Here is a 20827-nt window from a genome sequence, read left to right on the forward strand (position 1 = left end):
AAAAGGAGAAATAATCACAGTTAGTCACAGTGGACTTCCTAACAAACACATATCACTCTGTTACACACATGATAAATAAAACCACTCATTAATTTCACTCTGCATACATGACCTGATGTTGAGAGAACATATTTCAGGGGGAGAACTCTTCATTTTGTTCTGGTATCAAAATGTGTGATGATATTTGACAGCAAGAAGTCAGAATACAATATTTAATATTTCCATAGAGGAGGAAATATTGATGCAAGTGTAGATTTGAATATTCAAATGTGCTTAAACCGGAAGCATTCACTCCAAATCACTGCATGTGTGATGCACTGCCACATGTGATGGTAATAACAGCCTGGCCATTGCCTTCCTACGCAATTTCCCTCAATTCTCATCTTCCTTCACACCACAGTCTGGGCTTTCCCCCATCGACATGGATTTCTATGGTAGATTTGCTACCAAGCCAATCAGTGAATAGAAGGAGAAGTTGTGAAAGATGACATTGATATTTTTGGTAGTCCACACCTCCAGGAAGCAATTGTTTCTCAATCTCTGGACAAACCAAAGTGTAAAACAAGGGGCTGATTTTTACCATTTGGTAATAGTGGCTGACAGACGACCCACTAACATTTTTGTCAAGTCTCGTTTCATAAACAAAAGACTGTCATGTCTTAGTCATCGAAGAGCCGTGTTTATCTCATCAACAGCTGCGTTTCCGTTACAAATGTGAGCAAGAACTTGTCGATATTCTACTAATGTAAGAAACCCCCCCGCCCCCACAATTTTGGAATTGCTGCATTTCAATTAAATAAGAAACACACTTAAAAATCACACATGAATGCGTTTGGTGTCAACAGAATAATTTCATCATCATCATTAAGGAAAACAACGCAGCTAGTGTTTTCCTCTAAATTGTCCCAAGAGATTTTGGGCTCCCTAAAATATTTCTGTTGTACCAACCAGCTTTAGTACGAGATGATTACCGTATTTTCTGCACTATAATGCGCACCTTCAATGAATGGCCTATTTTAAAACTTTTTTCATATATAAGGCATTATAAGGCGCATAGAATAGATATTTGCCAATTTGTTCCATACTCTATTATTACACATCTACATTTGTAAAGAAGTGGTCCCCGAGTACTTCACATAGTAGGCTGCCCCACTCACGGTGTTGGTGTTGCAATATTGTGCCCAACTGCTTTCTGGGTAACACAGACCAACCGACACGCTGCCGCCGCAGTCTCTGTTTCTCTTATCCCCCCTCACCCCTGGCTTTAAATGTATTATCAAACTTTATTAACAAACCAGCATTCTGACAACTATCCCAGCATGCACCGCGCACTTCTTCTTCTACGGGGGAAAATGAAGTCGGCGACTGCTTACCGTAGTTGCTAGACCTGTTGTGGCTCAATATTGGTCCACATATAAGGCGCACCCGATTATAAGGCACACTGTCGGCTTTTGAAGAAATTGAAGGTTTTTAGGTGCGCCTAATAGTGCGGAAAATACGGTAACCTGTAGAAACGAAACGGGTTACAAAAATAATTAAACAAAAAAACTGCACTGAGTATTTAAAAAAAGATCAATGTTTGGCTTAAAGAGCTCCATTTTACATTTTTAAAATCTGCGCACTAACTGGGTCACAACAGCGAAGGGATCTATGGGAAGCATCGTGTGTCAGAGTGGCCACTGGAAGACGGACGTACTCAGAAGAAATTTTGGATCGAGGAAAACAAAGGTTTTCTGTCAGTAAATAGTACATACTTTAAGGTTTGCTCACCATTATCATAGCTTTGAATTTCTTCTGCTTTATTTGCTAAAATCAGTAACAGTCAAGTCCAACACAATCAGCCAGTTCCTCCCAGCTGGTTCCACTGATATTTCTAATGCCGCTCATCACCTTGTGATGTGCTCCAACAGAAAACTTTGTGCAGGCTAATGTTTGAGGATGTTTCACTCCTGCTGCTCATGTCTTCTGTTTGAGGCAGACACAAAAGACCCATTAAACCATTTTCAGAGTGCATAAAGAAGCCTTTGAAATGTAAACATGGAATTGCATGTAAACAAAGCCAGGATTTGGATACTACTTCATGTTGTTCACATAATTAGATCAAAGAAGCAACATGATGCTGTAATGTGCGTGAATTTGTCACTGCCAGCAGCTCTTTTTGGCCTTTTGTTTTCAATGAGGAACAACTGAATGTGAGGCAGTGGCAGCTGTGAGCAGCTGTGAGCAGCAGATCACGGATGACTGGGCTCTGCTGCTCCTCACAGTCCATACCTTCATTTATGGATTTAGTGTTTTGAAAAAATAACAATGCCACACTCAATCAAAATTTTCTTACAAAAAAATATGGAAATTGCATAGTGTGTATTTTATTTCAGCCCTATTTTTCTGAAACCTCTAAATACAATCATCCCCTTGTTCTACGCTTCACTTTGCCCACGGGGTCTTGAGAAACAACAGTTTTGTGGAGGCGTAGACTCTGTAGAATAGTGGTCCCCAAACTACGGCCCGCAGGCCGGATCCGGCCCGCCTCCACATTTGTTCCGGCCCCCTGAACAATACCAGAGAGCATTTAGATTTTTTTTTCATATACTGTATTTTCCGGACCATAAGCTGCTACTTTTTTCCTAAGCTTTGAACCATGTGGCTTATATGTGGATTTTTCTTCAACCACCAGGGGGCTCTTTAGCAGGAAGTAAACCATTGGAAGTCAAAATTGGAAATAAAAGAAGAATGCGCCCATTAAAACGAAATTAGGTTTTAATAGGGAATTTAAGTTTGAGAACGTTGTTGATCAGTTAAATAGCATTGAGGGGAAAAAGAAGATTTTTCATTTTTTTAAATATTACTGGGATCATTATGAAAATTTGAGGTATAGATATTAGGATCCAGTAGATGGCAGTAGTGCAACAATAATGGATGCAAGCTGCCATTGAAATCTAAAGAAGAAAGCGTCTATTTTCATTTAGCACATGCTAGTAACAGACACGAAGGATCAGCACTTTTACTTTTACTGTTATAGTTACCGTTCGGAAACTACCGTAATCAGGTCAGTTAAATCTAAACTTGGCAACTTTTTCTTTTTCCTCCGTAATAAATGTGATATTCAATTGACCTGTTATGATTAAAATTTTTGGTGTCCGCCCGCCTCTGCTGCTGCTGTATCATTGTGGAAAACCTGGAGCGGCAGAGATATCTGCTGCTTATATGTGTATGTTTACTGTTTTTTTTTAAAAAACTTTGGGGTTGCGGCTTATAGTCCGGTGCGACTTATAGTCCGGAAAATACAGTATTTATTTCATAAATAAGTGTTATTTCCTGGATTTTTTCTGTGAAGAACCCAGAGAGGGTTATTTGATTGTGCTTTCTGGAAAACAATACATTTTTACATTTAGTTACTCTTGCAAACGTCACACTTTTTCTGTTACAAACTGACTCCGGCCCCCCACCAGAGAAGGGAAAAGTTGTGGCCCTCACAGACAAAAGTTTGGGGACCCTTGCTGTAGAAGATAAATGAATGGACCTGATTTTACCCTATCACTAACGTTTGGCTGCGGTGTGTGTGATGAGCCAGTTCGATGCTATGAAGCTTACCAGAAATTGCCTGCACTGTGAACAACTGTCCTCCACTCTGAAGGTAGCGCTGTCGAGCCAAACAAGGCGGCTGTCAATGTTGATTCAGTATTTGGAGACGTGGCCAAAACAAATAGCTTCATTCACTTCCTCCGATGCTATTGCTAAAACTACAGGCAGACTACTATTCTAAAACAGTGCAGAACATCGAAATCATCACTCAGAGCTTTGTTGAATGAACTGATAGAAATACTATCGAAGGAATCCAAGTGAATGGGAGAAATCCCAGTGCACTGAAAGGACAAGTAGTTTAAAAAATAATTTTCATATGCTTCTCAACCAGCTTGCGTTTTTGCTCATTTGCAAAGAGGAATGGACAAATATTTTAGTTTCTACATGAGTAAAACGTTTAGAAACAAAGAATCAAAAAATTTGCATCAGCAGCAAATGGTGATCAAACAAACATATTGACTCAAACACGCTGAATCCATCTCACTTTTTAGAAAAACACATGTATAATTTCATTTTACTTCACTTTGTACATCCCTGAGTTGTTCTATGACATAAAATACGAATAAAATAATCAGCATTTTATTAGCAATTAGCAATCAAATACAGTGGTGTCTGATTGCTAATTTTGCAAAGAAAAATATGAATTCCTTTGTAAGACAGAAGTAACAGAGGAGCAGCTTTTTGTTGCTCTCTCTCAGCCCCAGAATATTGTGGTACCAATGTGTCTGAAGTACCAACAGATCCGGCTTGTTGGAATCTGATGTTTTGTCTTATGCTGAAACTTCAGTACTACATGCAGTTTGATGCCATTTCATTGGAGCCGGTTGCTCATTAACGTCCGGGCAGCCATTGATTACAGTCAAGAAGCAAAAAAAGCCTCTTCTTGCTGCTCTTGATTAAAGACTTGGCTTGGAAAAACATCTTGAGTTATTTTACCGACTCTTATCTAGGCTTGTATTAAAAAGAATAGAAAACGAGGAGAATCATCAATGGAAAAACCTCCTCTTCATCTCCACTACCCACTGTGCCCACACAACCTCTGCAGAGCACAAATCATGAATAAGACCTGGATACAGAATTCAAACAAAGCCCCCACGCAAAACCTGCTAACTGGCAAATGAGCCAGAAATGTTTTCTAGCTTCAGGCCTTGCTTTACATTGTTCAGTCCGTTGAACATGGACATTAGTGTTTCTTCTGGTGGCCCACCCCCGCGTGCTTACTCAGCCAACACGCTGTACCTTGTGATGACACTGCACCAACACATGTAATGTTTTTTAGAAAGCTTTGGTAGAAAAATGGCTTTAAATGCCCTCATTACAACTAAAAACCAGGATTGCAGTGTGGATGGGTGATAGAGACTTGTAACAATTTGCTTGTAACAAGATCGTGTTAAGAGAATAAAATCATTAACTTCTGGCTCGTTATATTCTCTTGTGCTCCCAGATTCAATGATTCCATGCGTGGAAACAAAAGCCACACAAAGATGACAGTCAATGCTCCACGTCATACAATTTTAGAGTTTATTCTAACATTTAAAAGATAACATCACATTGACAACATTGACACTTCAAACACACTGAAACAGACATTCATTTACCTGAGACAAATAGAAAAGAAGAAGAAAGAAAGAAAAGCAAAGACATCTTTGGAGAGTTGCAAAAGCAAATCTGATTTGTTACTCCTGTGTACAAACTTTTATAGTAAAGGCGTATTCTTCCAGTGACACAAAAGGCGGGTGTGCAATACTGTAAAACGTTTAAATAAAATCTCCTTGATTGAGCGCAGAGAGTCTCATTGGTATAGAAGGTACACAAATAGGACCTAACCCTCGAGACGTCTGTCCTGGGTTTTATTCTGGACCTCGTCATATCCTCTCTCTAATATCAAACGGCAGCTGTCAATGAATAAAAGCTTAGTGCCACAAAATCTTAAAAAAAATAAAATAAAATAAATAAATAAAACACTTCCTTAACTTCAAAAAGTTTTACAGTCGACCCCAAAATAGTTATGGTTCAGTATTCGCTGATTATCCTATTTGTAGATTTTTCAATGTATCTGACTCCAAATTATTTGCAGAAAATTCACCTACTCCCATCACAAATTCTTCTGTAGGAGATAGCTAAAATATTTTGAATAAGATGCAGTTGGGACACAGTATTGTCTGGTTTTTACAAAGCATTTTCTTTGGAGCTGATTTTACCTCCAAAAGTAGAAATATATGCTAGCCTCTGCAATAGCTGGTTTAAATTGTTTGTAGTAATTCATGTTAAGAGATATTTGGTGTGTTGACTATTAAAATATTGTTACCTATTTTAACACAAGATTATATTTTTAGGTGGATCTTCATATGAGGCTGAAGTTCCTAACCTTCATGAACACCAGGGGTCAATTGTAAATGTTTTAAAAGTGCTCCAGTTAGTTACTAGCCCTGAAGATTTTGTTGAAGGCATTAAAAAAAAAAATTAAAATACTAAAATTTCTACACAGTACTTGCATTCTGCTCGCTGCTAGAGGAACTCCAGTCCGTCCTGAAAGAGAGAATGTGTCATCAAACTCTGATGGGGACCAAAAAAAAGCACACTCTAGTCTGCCTGTAAACCTTGGTCTTGGTTTATTGAAGTGAACTCCGGTGTGCTTTGACTGCAAGAGGACCAGAGACCGCTCCAAAAGCAGCAAGTGGACTATAGCGCAGTGCATTCTGGGTCAACATAATGCAGCAGCCAAGTCTGCTTTAACCTCCATGCTCCCTTACATGGTTCATACTTAAACGCCCTGATGGTGCCTTAGGCTTCACTTGAAAATGTGTTGTGATGACGCGTTAGAGTCGGTTATTTCTGATTTTAAATAAAGTATAAAACCACAAAAGGTATATAGTTTATACCCCATACTGCTATCTCTTTACAATGAAATTACATTATTTCTTTTCTGCTGCCTGCTTTCTATGAATCAGCAGGAATTATGAATGGAAAGTCAGCAACAAAGCTTCGCTCCAGCCGTCCTGAGTGGGAGATAATCAAATTCTCTATCAGCCTCCACTCTGCACTCTTGGCCTATTTCCACCGCCTGTCTCTCTGTAATGGGTCTCTGTCTCTCTGTCTTCCTTGTGATGCTGCCAAGTTGGCGACCGCTAAGTGAGCCGTTGAACTTCAAGCACATTGTTTCAATCGCTGTTGAAAAGTGTTTCTGCAATTTATAGTCAATAGGTGAATATTTCCTCTTGCATATTCCCATAACCATCTTTTGATACCATAGTTTTAAAATGTAATTAGGACAGGATTACACATAAAATAAAAAGGAAATTTTTGCTTATTGTGTTTTCCACTCAAGATTACTTTAAATGAATGGGTAATTTTCTTTTACGTATAAAAGTCTTGGCAATTGTTACTTTCTGAAAACCTCTTCTAATATTACACGTGAATTTAAAAGAAGGGAAAATGCTTGAAACAGGATTCCTTTTCACAGAATTTGGGAGTTATTTAACTGAACCCTTCTGTAGTGATATTTATTTTTTTTCCCCCCCCAAATTCAAGACATAGGGGTGACCCAACTAGAATCTAGTTGGGTCACCCCAAGATCACTAAGTCTTCTTAAAAGGTAGAGTCTCTGAGAACAGTTCTTCAAAATATAGTCAGTGTTTACAGCAAAGTTGAGCTGACTGTCCAGGAACGACCCAAGGTATTTAAAATTTGCCACAATTTCAACAGGTTGGCCATCGAGAGAAACTGGAACCACTTTAAGGTCTTGTTTAGATCATTTAATTAGCTCTACATTCTTAAGAGAATGAAAAATTAATAACAAATAAAAAAGACTTTTCGGTATTCTGATTTAGTAATGTAATTATATTAGTTGTGTTACCACCCCCACGGCACTAGAGGCAGTAGCAACCCTGAAAAGATGTGACCAAGGAGCAGATTTTGAAGTATACCGAAAGCAACACAATTTGGTAAAATCTGTGAGCTTTGCTGAAGTGACTAAAGACACAAGTTCAAATCCATGCTGAGAGTGGAACTCCTTCAATCAGTGCTCCTCCGCAGCACTGATTGGCTAAGCAATGTAACATGATCCTCTGCAGCAAGTGATGGCAAAGTGGGGCGCGTCATCACTACTTTACACAAGTGTGTCTTTACATCAACGGCAGAGGCTCCGCCAAACCCCTGAGAACGACTCATCAAACCCGGGGGGTTTGATCGAACCCAGGTTAAGAACCACTGATCCAAGGGATTTAAAAAAAAAGTTGTTTTTATGGCAATAATTTTATGTTTTTTGTTGTCTGGAGAATGAGTCGTTTCAAAAACCTTCCGAATGTAACATCACAAATCAGCAGGCACTGCCCGTTACCTAGCAACCACAGCATTTTTGATCAGCTAGTTTTACTGCTGTATATGCTGTACAATAATTGCTGGAAAAGACAAGTGTTTTGTTATTGACCTACTATCCAGAAACCACTTGCTGCATTCAGGTTGGTTGTGCAGGAGGCTCCGCTAATGCTTTTCAAATATGCACAGATGCATAATTGCATATTTGTGTCCAGGCATTTACATGTGCAAATTTAAATGTTGAGTTGGGGGGCGTGGCCAGCAATTTATTTGGATTTAATTTGTCTGAGCAGACTAAATTCCCATTATACAGGAATGATTTTGCCCAAAAAAGTAATGAACATGTTTTGTATATGCTATCCCAACCTATTCAAGGAAGCATATGTCACATTTAATAATTCAGCCAGCAACATTTCTTCAAATGTTCACCTAACAATGCTTTATACAACCATGAAATGGGCTGCAAGGGAGGCTGCAAGTTGAATCCATAAATTCAACTTGAATTGGTACAGGAAAAGATTTTATACTAAAACAGTTCCACCAGATGCAAAAAGTACTAAATTTACACCAAGAAAGTTTCAACAGACTGACCTTTTTTTCCCCAAAACTAATATGGTGCTCAAACTCACTGCTCATAAATGAAGCTCATGTCCTTCCTGATCATCCACAGTATCACCAGGATCTTAACCAGTCAGCCTGACAGGTATAATGTAAATACATTAGCCCAGTCAATGAGGATGAAGTGCTAAAAGTGCCACTGGCAGCACATGCTCAGAAACACACACACACACCACACTCTGGATGCTGCTGCACCCACTTTCCCCATGCTTGTGCCCCTGCAGCAGAGCAGAGCTGAGATGATGTGTCGATCGCTGCTGCAGAATTTCATCAGCCAGACAAGAGCGCCATGCTCACAGCAGCTTCCCTGCCAGCAGCCGCCATCATCCTGTTGAATAATGCAACGCTGGCTCTGCTCCTTCTGGCTCACTCTGTCATTCTGTCGGTGCATGAGCTGCAGAAGCCGCCGCCACAGCAGCAGCGGCGGCATCAAGGGCCCTGGTGATGCTAACAACATGCTGATTGCATGGGGATCGGTCTTCCAGAGGTAAACGATACAAAAGGTGTGAATGTGGGCTGTAAAGAATCCTGCAGCAGAGGATAACAAAGATCACAGGCAGGATCAATAGCAAAGTTATAGAAAGCATTTAATCTGCATTCCTGCTATAACGTTACTGCCACATAACATTTACGACTGATGTGCATACATTCTTACTCCTTTATGCCAGTGTAAATTATTTTTTTTGAAACAGAATCAACTTTATTAAAGCTGTAAAGAAGCCTTTGCCAATAAAAGACTAAATTAGATTGGGTATACGTAGAAATTTGGAGCATCTCCGGGAGAAAAAGTTTAAAATAAAAAAGGGGTTTCAGCTGCTATTCAAGGCTGCCATTCAATTGATGTACATTTTCTTTAGACATCAGTAAATGTTGCATTTGAAGTATTTTGGCAGTCTTTAACAAGTAGGTCACTTGACTTCCACGGCACAACTCCTGTAAATAATTCACACAGTCCACTCTGATGTGATTTTTCAACATCATAGATCGTCTAGACATGTTTTTCTGAAATGTCCTGTTGTTTCTCTACCATAAAAATAGACTTGAGAGTCATCAAACCTATGTTTTACTCTATGAGTGTTTAAAGGTAATGTTCAATGATGGGTAGATTCTATAATTTCTGACAGTAGTTTTGCAACAAGCAAAACATTTTGATTAGAATTTAAAGCTGCTTGTAATGTCCACCAGAGAACAGTAATGCTGACATGTTTACATGGAAATGATGTTAACAGTTATCTGAATTAGGAGTGCACTGATTTACTGAGTGGGGCTGCACAGTGGCGCTGTTGGTAGAGCTGTTGCCTTGCAGCAAGAAGGTTCTGGGTTCGATTCCCGGCCCCGGTCTTTCTGCATGGAGTTTGCATGTTCTCCCAGTGCATGGGTGGGTTTTCTCCGGGTTCTCCGGTTTCCTCCCACGGTCCAAAAACATGACTGTCAGGTTAATTGGCCTCTCCAAATTGCCCGTAGGTGTGAGTAGGAGGTGTGTGTGCATGGTTGTGTGTCCTGTGTGTCTGTGTTGCCCTGCAACAGACTGGTGACCTGTCCAGGGTGTATCCCACCTCTCGCCCGGAACGTTAGCTGGAGATAGGCACCAGCAACCCTCCCGACCCCACTGAGGGACAAGGGTGCAAGAAAATGGATGGATGGATGATTTACTGAGCAGCTGATTTTTGTGTGTCTATTTCCTTAATTTTGGGAGATTGGTGATTAGTCGATACATGTGAAGCCAATTTCATCTACCTCGGCAAAGGTCTAAAGATCAGCCTCTGTCCTCTTCTGCCCTGCAGTGAGAGGTTTGACCGAAAGACTGGACCACCAGGTCATGTCTGTATGTCTGCAGTTAACAATAGTCACTCCACTGTTACCAACTCAGCCACTTTCTTGCTATATTTAGTGACATTTCAGACAAATACATTGGTATTTGAATCGGTAGGTCAGGCTTTTTAAAGATTTGTTATTGGCCAGAAATCTGCATTTGGTGCACCACCAATCTAAATTCAACTAACCCATCCATCAGTTTCTTCCCCTAATCTGGGAGCGGGCTATGGGGCATGCAGCCTAAGCAGATAGGTCCAGCTTCCCTCTCCTTGGCCACTTGGGCCAACTCCTGAGGAAATTCCAAGGAAACGATGCAAAGACCTCAGATGAAGATACTGAGCACAACTTCAGAAATGGGGTAGTGACAGATTTTAGTGGCTTTAGGATTTTTCTTTTGTCTTTGGAAAAGATCACGAGGCATTCAGCTGAGTACTGCTAGACTAGCGCGTTTGTTTTGGTCGTATGCTTCCAGCTTTTGAAGTGGGCTCTAGTCCGCTTGGCATTTACATATACATGCAAATTACATCTTAGATCTCTTCAACTAGATGGACTAGAGTTTATATTTTTTGGTCTGCATCAGAGTTTGATTGTACATTCACAGGTCCCCAAACGAACCGGACTTTCTAAGCAAAGGGACTAGAGTTTGATTAAAGCAGAGTACACAGAGAACACATGAATGCACTCATAGTACCTCCAGCGAATCCTGGGTCTTGTGCCCACTGGGACAAGAGATCCGGTTACCCAGTGGAATGAGGAAAAGGCCCAGTGGGACACCTCACCAGAGAAGCATCAAAACCAGTTGCCACAGCCACATGAACTGGCTCCTCTCGATGAGGAGAACCAGAAGCTCTACTCTGAGTTCTTCCTGGATGACCAAAGTTTTGCACCTTCTCTATAAGGAAAAGGCCAGACACCCTGTGGAGAAAACTCACTTTGGCCACTTGCATCCACCAAATCATTCTTTGACTCTGGTCCTCTTGCATCTACATACACTTCAACCGACCTGACAGGTTTTTAGACAGACCAGCGTTTTTTTGGCCTGGATCAGAAGTTCACACTACCCAAACAAAGTGGACGGCACAGGGCTGGTGTGAATGAGTCCCTCCAGCATGTCCAGTGGGCATCACATCATAGAAGTGGACAACAAAATATGATGTGATGTAATTTCCCCTTTGCACCCAATTATTTTTTCTAAAGTTTTGCATGTGATCACTTTTATATGCAGAGAAAATGTGGACCAGAGGATAATTTCCCAAGACAATCTAACACAATGCCTCCTTTTTATTTGTTCTAAAAACCAGCACATATACATATATTTTCAGTAGGCAAAAGACAAAAAATGTTTGTCTCCTTGTGATGAACAAACTGGGCAGATGTTATTGTTGGCTGTACACTAAAAGCCCATTTTGCAAATCACAGGTGATGCTTGGTTTGTTTTTGATGTTAAGATGGCGGACAGGCTCATAATTGAGACGTCTGCATTCTGACGAAGAAGTTTCCAACGCTGATGTCTCCAATAAAGATAAAACATTCAGGCATCGCTGGCATTTCAATCAGGAGCAATTTGATCATTAGGGTAATCATCAGCTGAGTTGTGGGTCATTAACTATTTCATGCTGTGCAAACATCAATGAAGAAGCCCTTCTGACGGGTTGTCGTCTCGCCAGAACTGTGATTTTCTGTCATGTCCAGTTTGCTATTGGGAAATCCAGCTTTGATTTAGCCCAGACCGATTAGCAAATGGTCCTTAATTTCATTAAAATTCAGTTAGTAGTCTGAGTAAAGAGATCCTGAGCATTTAAGTAGGTTTAGAAAAAGAAAAACAGTCCATTTTATTGTAAAGGTCTCCCTAATGCATTAAATATTTCACAGTTAAAAGATTCACAGAGATGCTGCCAGAGTCATAAAAACACACAAGACACAGAAGACAGACACCAAAGGCAGCCATCGCCTCATGCTGCGGACGTCACCAAAAAGTACCCTCGCAACTGTCGTCTTTGTCATTTTGCTAGATGGGGGGACTAGCAGCTCCTTTGCTGCTTCCATTTCCCTTTCAGCCTCAGGGGCTGGGAGCATCAACACTGTGTCAAATAACAGGCAAGTTGATGCGTTGTAGGCTGAGTTTTTATGTACATCTACAGGGAAAGAACTTTTAGAAAATTTAAGATTTTACTAAAATAATAACCACAAACTGGCAAAGAGAAAGCAGTTTTGTCCATTGGGTGTAACACATATTTGATGGAGCTTAGAACACGTGACATGAATATTCCTATGCTAATTAGCCACAATGCTATGGTTATTGACAAGCAGAGTGGAAAACATTAACAATAGTGGTCTGCCATACACTTCTGCAAAATTGTTCTGGACTTTCAAAAGAGAACCAGTACTTATTAGAGAACAAAAAGAGTAGACTGCCATCAGAGAATGTCAAATCTTCAGGCAACTCTGCTTTCTTCTGTTGAGAATCTTTCAAAGGTACATTGATATTTCATAGCCAAGCATACCGATTGCCCACATTTCCCGTGTCAAAATCCTTCACTGCGCACAATCCAAATGGATCAATAAATCAATCAAATTTTATTTGTATAGTACATTTCAGCGGCAAGGCATTTCAAAGTGCTTTACATAATTAAAAATAAAAACAGGAATAAACAGTGAGAAAGAGAAAAGGATTTTGAAAAAGATTAAAACAAATTAAAAAAAAGATAAAAACATTAATACCTCAGAGTTTTAGTTAGAACGCCATCTAACAAGGGTACTCGCACCTTAAAACCTTCATTAAAACATAAACAGTGAGAATAAGGAAATAAAAAGTAAAGATAAAAACATTAAAAACATCAAAGACATCAAAACCGGCACTCTAATCCTAATTTAGCCATAAGCAACTCTAAACAGGTGGGTTTTAAGTTGATTTTTAAAGGCACCCAGTGTTTCAGATGTTATACAGTTTTCTGGAAGTTTGTTCCAAATTTGTCGTGCATAGAAACTGAATGCTGCTTCTCCTCGTTTGGTTCTGGTTCTGGGGATGCAGAGCAGAACCAGAACCAGAAGATCTGAGGGGTCTAGACGGTTGGTACAGCAATAACAGATCTTTAATGTATTGTGGTGCTAAACCGTTCAGTGATTTGTAAACTAATAACAGTATTTTAAAGTCTATTCTTTGAGCTACAGGGAGCCAGTGTAGGGACTTTAAAACTGGTGTTATGTGCTCTATCTTCCTGGTTTTAGTGAGAACACGAGCAGCAGCGTTCTGGATCAGCTGCAGCTGTTTGATTGATTTATTAGTCAGACCTGTGAAGACGTTGTTTGCAGTAATCAATGCGGCAAGAGATAAACCATGGATGAGTTTCTCTAGATCGTGCTGAGACATAAGTCCTGGATGTTAACAAGTTTGATGAGCTAGTTGGGCAAGAAGCTCCATTTCTTCTCCAGGGCAGCCACAGCACAACTGTCAGAGAGTGGTAGTGTAGCTGGAGTGCACCCGGCTGATGGCACCTACTCACATCCTTACCAGCTCTGTGTTTCATACAAAACAGTTCAACATGAAAACCGTTTCCCGCCAAACAGTTTGCAGTGCACCACAGAGTACACAGTCATAAAAAATTTACCTCTACGCAGACAGGTCCACCGAACGACCTCTGCGGAGTGAAGGCAACCATGGCAACTGCTATGCTTAAACCACAGAGAATAAAAAGGTACAAATGGTTTTGAGTCGATCACCTTTTCAGGTTATTTTACCTTTGTTTACTTTTGCTTACAGCCGCTGTAATTTCTGACCGTTCAAACAACAAACTTGGACTAATTACCTCGTTCTTTTGCGATTATGCAAAAGAACTAGGTAAGAACATCAATGCTGATATCTCCAATAAAGATAAAACATTCAAGCATCGCTGGCCTAAAATAGGACAAATATATTTCATTAAGTATTTAAAACAAATGGATCCCGCTGCAACAATTATATGAAATTAAATTAATTGTCCAACATTAAAAATATATATTTTTGGTGCTCTCTGGCATCTTTGAGCACAGAGTCTGAGAGACTTTTCCTCCATCAAACATGTTATTAATTTTTGCCTCTTATTTAGTGTAAATATTGATGTTGATAAGCTTTTCTCCAAAATAATAACCTTTTTCAACCTTTATAGCTCCACTGCTGAAAATGAGGAGCTAACATTCACAAATGGCAGTGAAATAAAATCCAGTCCAACATCTGGTTTGAGGTGATTCCTCTGGAACCTTTTGGAGGAAAAATATCCCAACTTCACAAGATGCGGCTTTAACTTACTTTTCCTTGGTTTCTCCTGTCAATCCTGTTAATTTTTCATATTAAGGACATCAAAAAAAATTCAGATCTACCATAACTGATTGATAACTGATTGCAACCAGCAAACCAGTGACCTCCTCCCAGTGTCAGAATCTCACTGAGGAAGAAACTCCATTAGGTTTTCTATCACTTTAATATGTCCGCTATAACTGATGTCTATTGGTATATAAAACAAGTCAATGGAGTTTCATGTACAATTTTTATATGTTCGTGTCATGTGGTAGATCTCAGTTGGCTGGTGAGAGAAAAAGTAGATATTGGTCTCTGCCCAAACTTTACAGCCAGGAATTAGACATTGCTGTCGTTTGATGCTTTGGGTGTTGGAGTGGGGTAGTTCAAATTGGACTAAGATGAGCCTTTCTGGCTCCAAAGCCTTCAAAAAAAAAAAATCTTGACAGTGATGTAAAAGATTCAGAGTAGAGTTATTATGGCGTTACTGGCCAACGTTGTGTGCACAAATGAGGAATTAGACTTCGGCTTTGCAAATGTCATAAACACTTCACAGATTTGGATAAGTTGTTTCCCTTTAAAGAGGAAATTGTATTTTTGTGTGTTCACATAGCTTATTTATGTTGGATATTAAAACTTATTTGATGATCTGAAATGACAAAAAGAAAAATAATAACCCCTTTAAGAGTCCAAATTCTTTTTCACCACACCATTATGACACAATGAATCACGTACATTTTACTTTAAATTGAGATCTAATCATTTTTGTGAAGCGAAAAGTACACTTCTTAAAATTAAAGGTATTCTGGGCAATAACTGCTAAAACATTTTTTATGGTTTACCCTGAGTTTGTTAAACCGCCTTGTTGCACAAAACTTTATTGGACTTCAACAACCTGCTCATTCATGCTGTTAAGGATTTCTGAGAATATTTATAAAGTTAATCTTCTCTGTCTTTAGAGAGCAAACACTTCAAAATCTTGCTTTTAATAGTCTTCTCACATCTATTAAAAACCATCGTAGACATGACTTTAATTTGATTCTTTAATGCAGAGTGTTACATATTTAAATAGGACATTTGGCCTCCAGAGAGTTTAAAGCTTGTGTTATTCTGTAATACACAATTTTAGTAAAGCATCAGTGAAAACAGGCTAATATCCCTGAAAACTCAGAGTTTATCAATTGTTAATGTAAAATTCACAGCTGCTGGGTGTCTCCACCAGGCGGCTGGTGGTCCTGACACTAAAAGGAAAAAAAGAAATGTTAGCGGATGTCTACTCTCGTGGAGCTGTGATTGTACATCAATAATCTGCATGAGTTCATTTCATCTCTTTATGCGTTTTAACATGCAGATGCTCATTTGTTCCCGTCTTTAGAGGCAAACTCTGAATTTGTTTGTTTTGGAATTTTTATTCTGGCATTGAGAGGAGATATTACCAGCCGGGAAGATAAGATTTTAGTTAGTCTAATTATTTCAGTATTGACTTATTGTGCTGCACATTCATCCTACATAGGGACAAGTTAAATATATGAATATGTTGGTAATTTCTTTCCTTAATTCATTAAATGCTAATGAAATGGAGGCGAACAGTAGTCTGTAGCTAAGCTAATTATGCTAAATGGTTGATAATCTCACACAGTTTACTGGGTTATAAATTAACACTCTTGTCTTTTTCTTTCTCTCACTCTCTCTTCTTTTGAAAACCTGATTCTATAACTTTTCTTGGCAGCATAGTAACTGCCACAATCATTCGTGTCTTCCACTAACTGCTGCTAACAGCGTCACTCTGAAGCGCTCCAAGCAGGAACGGACCATTTAATGCAGATACGGGGTTCAGGGCAATTGAGGATGTGTGTTTTTTGATCTGGGAGTGGGAACATTAAAGTTTTACAGCTAAAAACAATCTTTGGAAATACAATATGATTAATTTTGTAATTGACAGGGCCCTGATTTTTTTATTTCTTTTTATTTCTATGAACAAAAAATAAATAATTAAATTGTGGAGGGCCCTCTGTTGGTCAGGGTGTCATTGTCATTGTCATCACTTTTCCCCCATTTACCGCGCCCCTGCTCGCAGTACTTATTTTACTTTTCTTTTCTTTCCATCTCGCACCTTTGGGAGTTGTTGAAAAATGAGGGAATATTCCTTCCAGCTTTGTTATCAAGGTTGATGGATGGAAGTAAGAAAATGATCACCCAGACTATGAGGAGGCAGAGACTTGTTTGTGTTTAAACACCTCTTTGTTTTTACTAAATTTGCATGAAACTGACTTTTTTAGACTTATTTAAAACTAGTAATAAATAAGATGTCACCTTAATTGTTCAAGGAGATATTTAGGATTTCTGGAATCTGAACTAGCCTGGCTTTCGTCTTCCTATGCAAAGAGTTATGGATTCAACACGTTGGAATAAGATTTTTTTTTTATGAACTATGTGATGCTGTGAAGCTCTGGTGGAGCCAGCTGAACATTGTCTAAGAAAAACAAAAAAACATTGTCCTTCTACTACTTCCTGTCGTCTACTTTGTCGTTTCCACCAATAGTCACATCAGGCTGTTGATCACGTGACTTGTCTGTTTCCATTGCAGTTTTGCAAAATACATCTATCCTGATGCTGGATTAGGATGATAGATGAAAACATCTCATCCTAATGCAAAAACCTGACCAAAAACGTGAGTTTTTTTCAAAAATGTGTTTCCATTAAGCAAAATTTATTTTTGTAATTTAAATTTTTAATTTTATGGTTCATGGAAACACAACTAGTACTACAAGAGTAAAATGGGACAGTGAGTTAAAAGAGAGAGTCTGAAGATATGCATTTCATTGGAATATGAATTCCAATGAAATGCTGTCACATTTAGAAAAGAGGACAATAAAGTAGGCACCAGCCTGAAAGCAGACTAGACACTGGAGACAGTCGTTATGTACAGACACAAAACTAGACATGGCTGTGTTTTTAACACCTTATTGCTCGGAGGCAGAAAAAAAATTAAACCATAATTAATAAGAGCTGGATTATCATCCAAAGGATGCAGCGTTGAATCCATCTGATCTTTTCTGGACCGATTTCAATTAGATCCAATAGACCTCTCATTTCAGAAAGATAAACAGGAGCATAATCTTCTGCCAAATATCCACAAAATATTGTTGGGTCAAAAACCAAAATTCTAACCATTGAGTATACTCTAATACTGTGGTGTAAAATTATATATACTGATCAAAAAAATAAAGGGAACACTTAAACAACACAATATAACTCCAAGTAAATCAAACTTCTGTGAAATCAAACTGTCCACTTAGGAAGCAACACTGATTGACCCGACGAGGGTCCCCGTTGTCAATCAGTGTTGCTTCCTAAGTGGACAGTTTGTGGAAGTTTGATTTACTTGGAGTTATATTGTGTTGTTTAAGTGTTCCCTTTATTTTTTTGAGCAGTGTATTTTAGGGGTTTTTTTCTTCTAGATTGTTTTGATACTGGATTTCCAAAATGGATCATAGAGAGCAATATTATCTATTTCCCATTTCTCTAAAAAATGGCAGAGTTTTGAACCCGTGCTACAAAACTGTGGACAAAGGAAACAAAGGAGGTCAGACATCACTATAATAAGAACATGAGAAAAGGGTGAATAAAAGTTCCTGAGATTCAGGTAAATCTAAATATATTAGAACATCATCATAAAGTGAATTTGCTCTAAGAATCCATCCAGTTATTCCCTGACTTGGAATAAAACCAGCTGCTTGTTCTACATGTTGCTTCATCCAGACAGTCTGGACCCTCAGTGATGGAGGAACCATTACTTCCTGTAGGTGTGGCCTCTGTTCAAGTCTTAAAAGAGATGATGTTTGACTGTGACGTATGTAATAAACCACTTCAACACTAAATTTTCTTGGGCAAAACTCCCAGATGTAAACAACAACATGCATTGTGTGTGTATCTCATTAATTCGGGCTTGGGACCGACAAGTTCATAAAAAAAGGTACAATCCATTGTGGATAGTATCACTTAACTGAATAGATGCTGTATATACAATATAGTAATAAGGCACAATTTTGTATCTACAGCATCTTTTAGGTAAAGTGATACTATTACCAATGAGCAACTAAAAAAGTAAAAAGAAATGAGGAGCAACATGTTGGAAAAACGACTACTGCAATTTGAGATAACAAAGCCTCAGCAGGGGAGTTGTTCCTAGCTCTGTATAGTGCTTCGCCATGTGTCAGTTTTTAAAGAATATGCTTAAGAGCTGTGAACATGTTCGCTACACACAAAGCAATGATTATGTCAGAGTTTTTCAGGCCACGGCTGCTGAACAAGGCTGTGCAATGTTCACTTTTTATTCCTCCCAAATTTAGCTCATGCTTACAATAGCTGACAGCAAAACACAACAAAGTCTACAAAAGGCTAATCTCAGACAGATGGGACACAAATGAATAATGCATGAAGTATAATGAATTAGTTTTTATGCTTTTTTAGTTTAGTTCAGAGCAGATTATTAAGAAAAATGAATGCAAGTTGAATAAATAAGGCAGCTTTTCTATTTATTTTATCCCCAATATGTTTCTCTTAAAGATAAGAGATATGAGATACTTTATTTCCATATTCTTTTGTTGTGTGAAATACCACACTTGTGAGAGTTTAATGTAACAGAACCATAATGAGGGCTATTCTGATTAGTCTTTCAGCACTATTTAAGCAAATTAATTGTGACTAATTCCAGCTGCTGAAATGTGCAACGTTTTTGGTACCTAAATTTTGATTGATATAATATGCGTTTTTTTTATATAGCCTTTATTTTACTGTAATAAGAAAACATTGAGATTAGCATCTTCCTCAAGGTAATTCTGGCGAAGAGGCTATGGAGAGCCATTTCAGCCAAAATTAAATAAATAAATAAGTGGGTGAAATAAATTAAAAAAAATAAGTAAAATGAATTAATAAATAAAAAAGAGTGAAATAAATAAAAAAATTGTTAAATAAATAAGTTTGTCATTTTAGTCACATTTATATTTATAACCCATTTTTTTGTCCAATTTAAAATTTTCCCTTTTATGTTTACCCATTTTTCATTTATCCCTTTATCTATTTACCCATTTTTCATTAATCTATTTTTATTTAACCATTTTTCAATGTCCTTTTCCCATTAACCCAATTTTCTACTTTCCAGTTTCATTAATCAATTTCTAATATATCCCTTTTTCATTTACCCATTTTTCTTTTATCTGTTTTTCATTTAACATTTGTTTGGGAAAAAAAATTAATTTCCCCATTTTCCAATTTCCCTTATTCATTTAGTATTTCCTTATTTTCTTATTTATCACATTCTATTTTCCCCTCAAAACTTAGAAAAAGAATAAATGCAAATGAGGAGAGGCACGTTATCAAGCTACAACTTTCCCAATTGGTTGGTTAGCGTCACACCGTACTTTGCTTCAAGGAAGATGGCGACCTACTAACGGGTTATTAATAAGCTGAAGCTCATTAACTTCATTAGAAAATRGTGTTATTACTCCTGACTTTAGTTTTTGTGTGGCCGCTCAGACAGAACGTGTTTCAGTTGGYGGCTCTCATGGACTCAGAGCTTCACCGTCGGGGGGTTTTATAGTTTGAACGAAGCGGCCGCTGAAGTTGGCTTACGATTGAAGGTTCGGGACACCTTCGTAGCTACCAGCTGTGATCCAACTACAAGGAGCAACTTTACTGTACATAGTAAGTGAACTGCAATATCCAGAGGCAGCTCTATGGAGCATCGAGCTGAGAGAATGAGAGTGGCGAGCCTTGGAGATCTGCATCGGAGGCCATCTTTCAGACATGCACCGCTGCTGTCCGTCCAGGATCCTCCGGTTGCCCAGACGTTACACGGTAAGCTACCGCTGATGYTTGTTTTCCAACTACAGTCATATTTAATCAATAGGGCTCAATTACGATCGCGGAAGGTTTTGAGTTGATCTTGGCAGTAGGTGACAATATTTAATTTTGGCTGAAATGGCTGTCCATGTGAGGCCGCAAGAAATACAACACAAAAATGACAACATCAGAAAATTACAAGTAGGAAAATGTAATTTTAACCAGCATAATTCACAGAGCAACTATTATGGTCTGTACAGCAACTATTGCACATTAACTGCTGGAATAAAACTAAAGCCCTCCTGGACACAGACTTTGAGCAGACAGAAAAGGAATAAAAATAGTGATTTTTTACAAAACATCAATGTTTTTTTTATT

Source organism: Poecilia reticulata, linkage group LG15 (assembly GCF_000633615.1).
Source record: "Poecilia reticulata strain Guanapo linkage group LG15, Guppy_female_1.0+MT, whole genome shotgun sequence".
Classification (NCBI taxonomy): domain Eukaryota; kingdom Metazoa; phylum Chordata; class Actinopteri; order Cyprinodontiformes; family Poeciliidae; genus Poecilia; species Poecilia reticulata.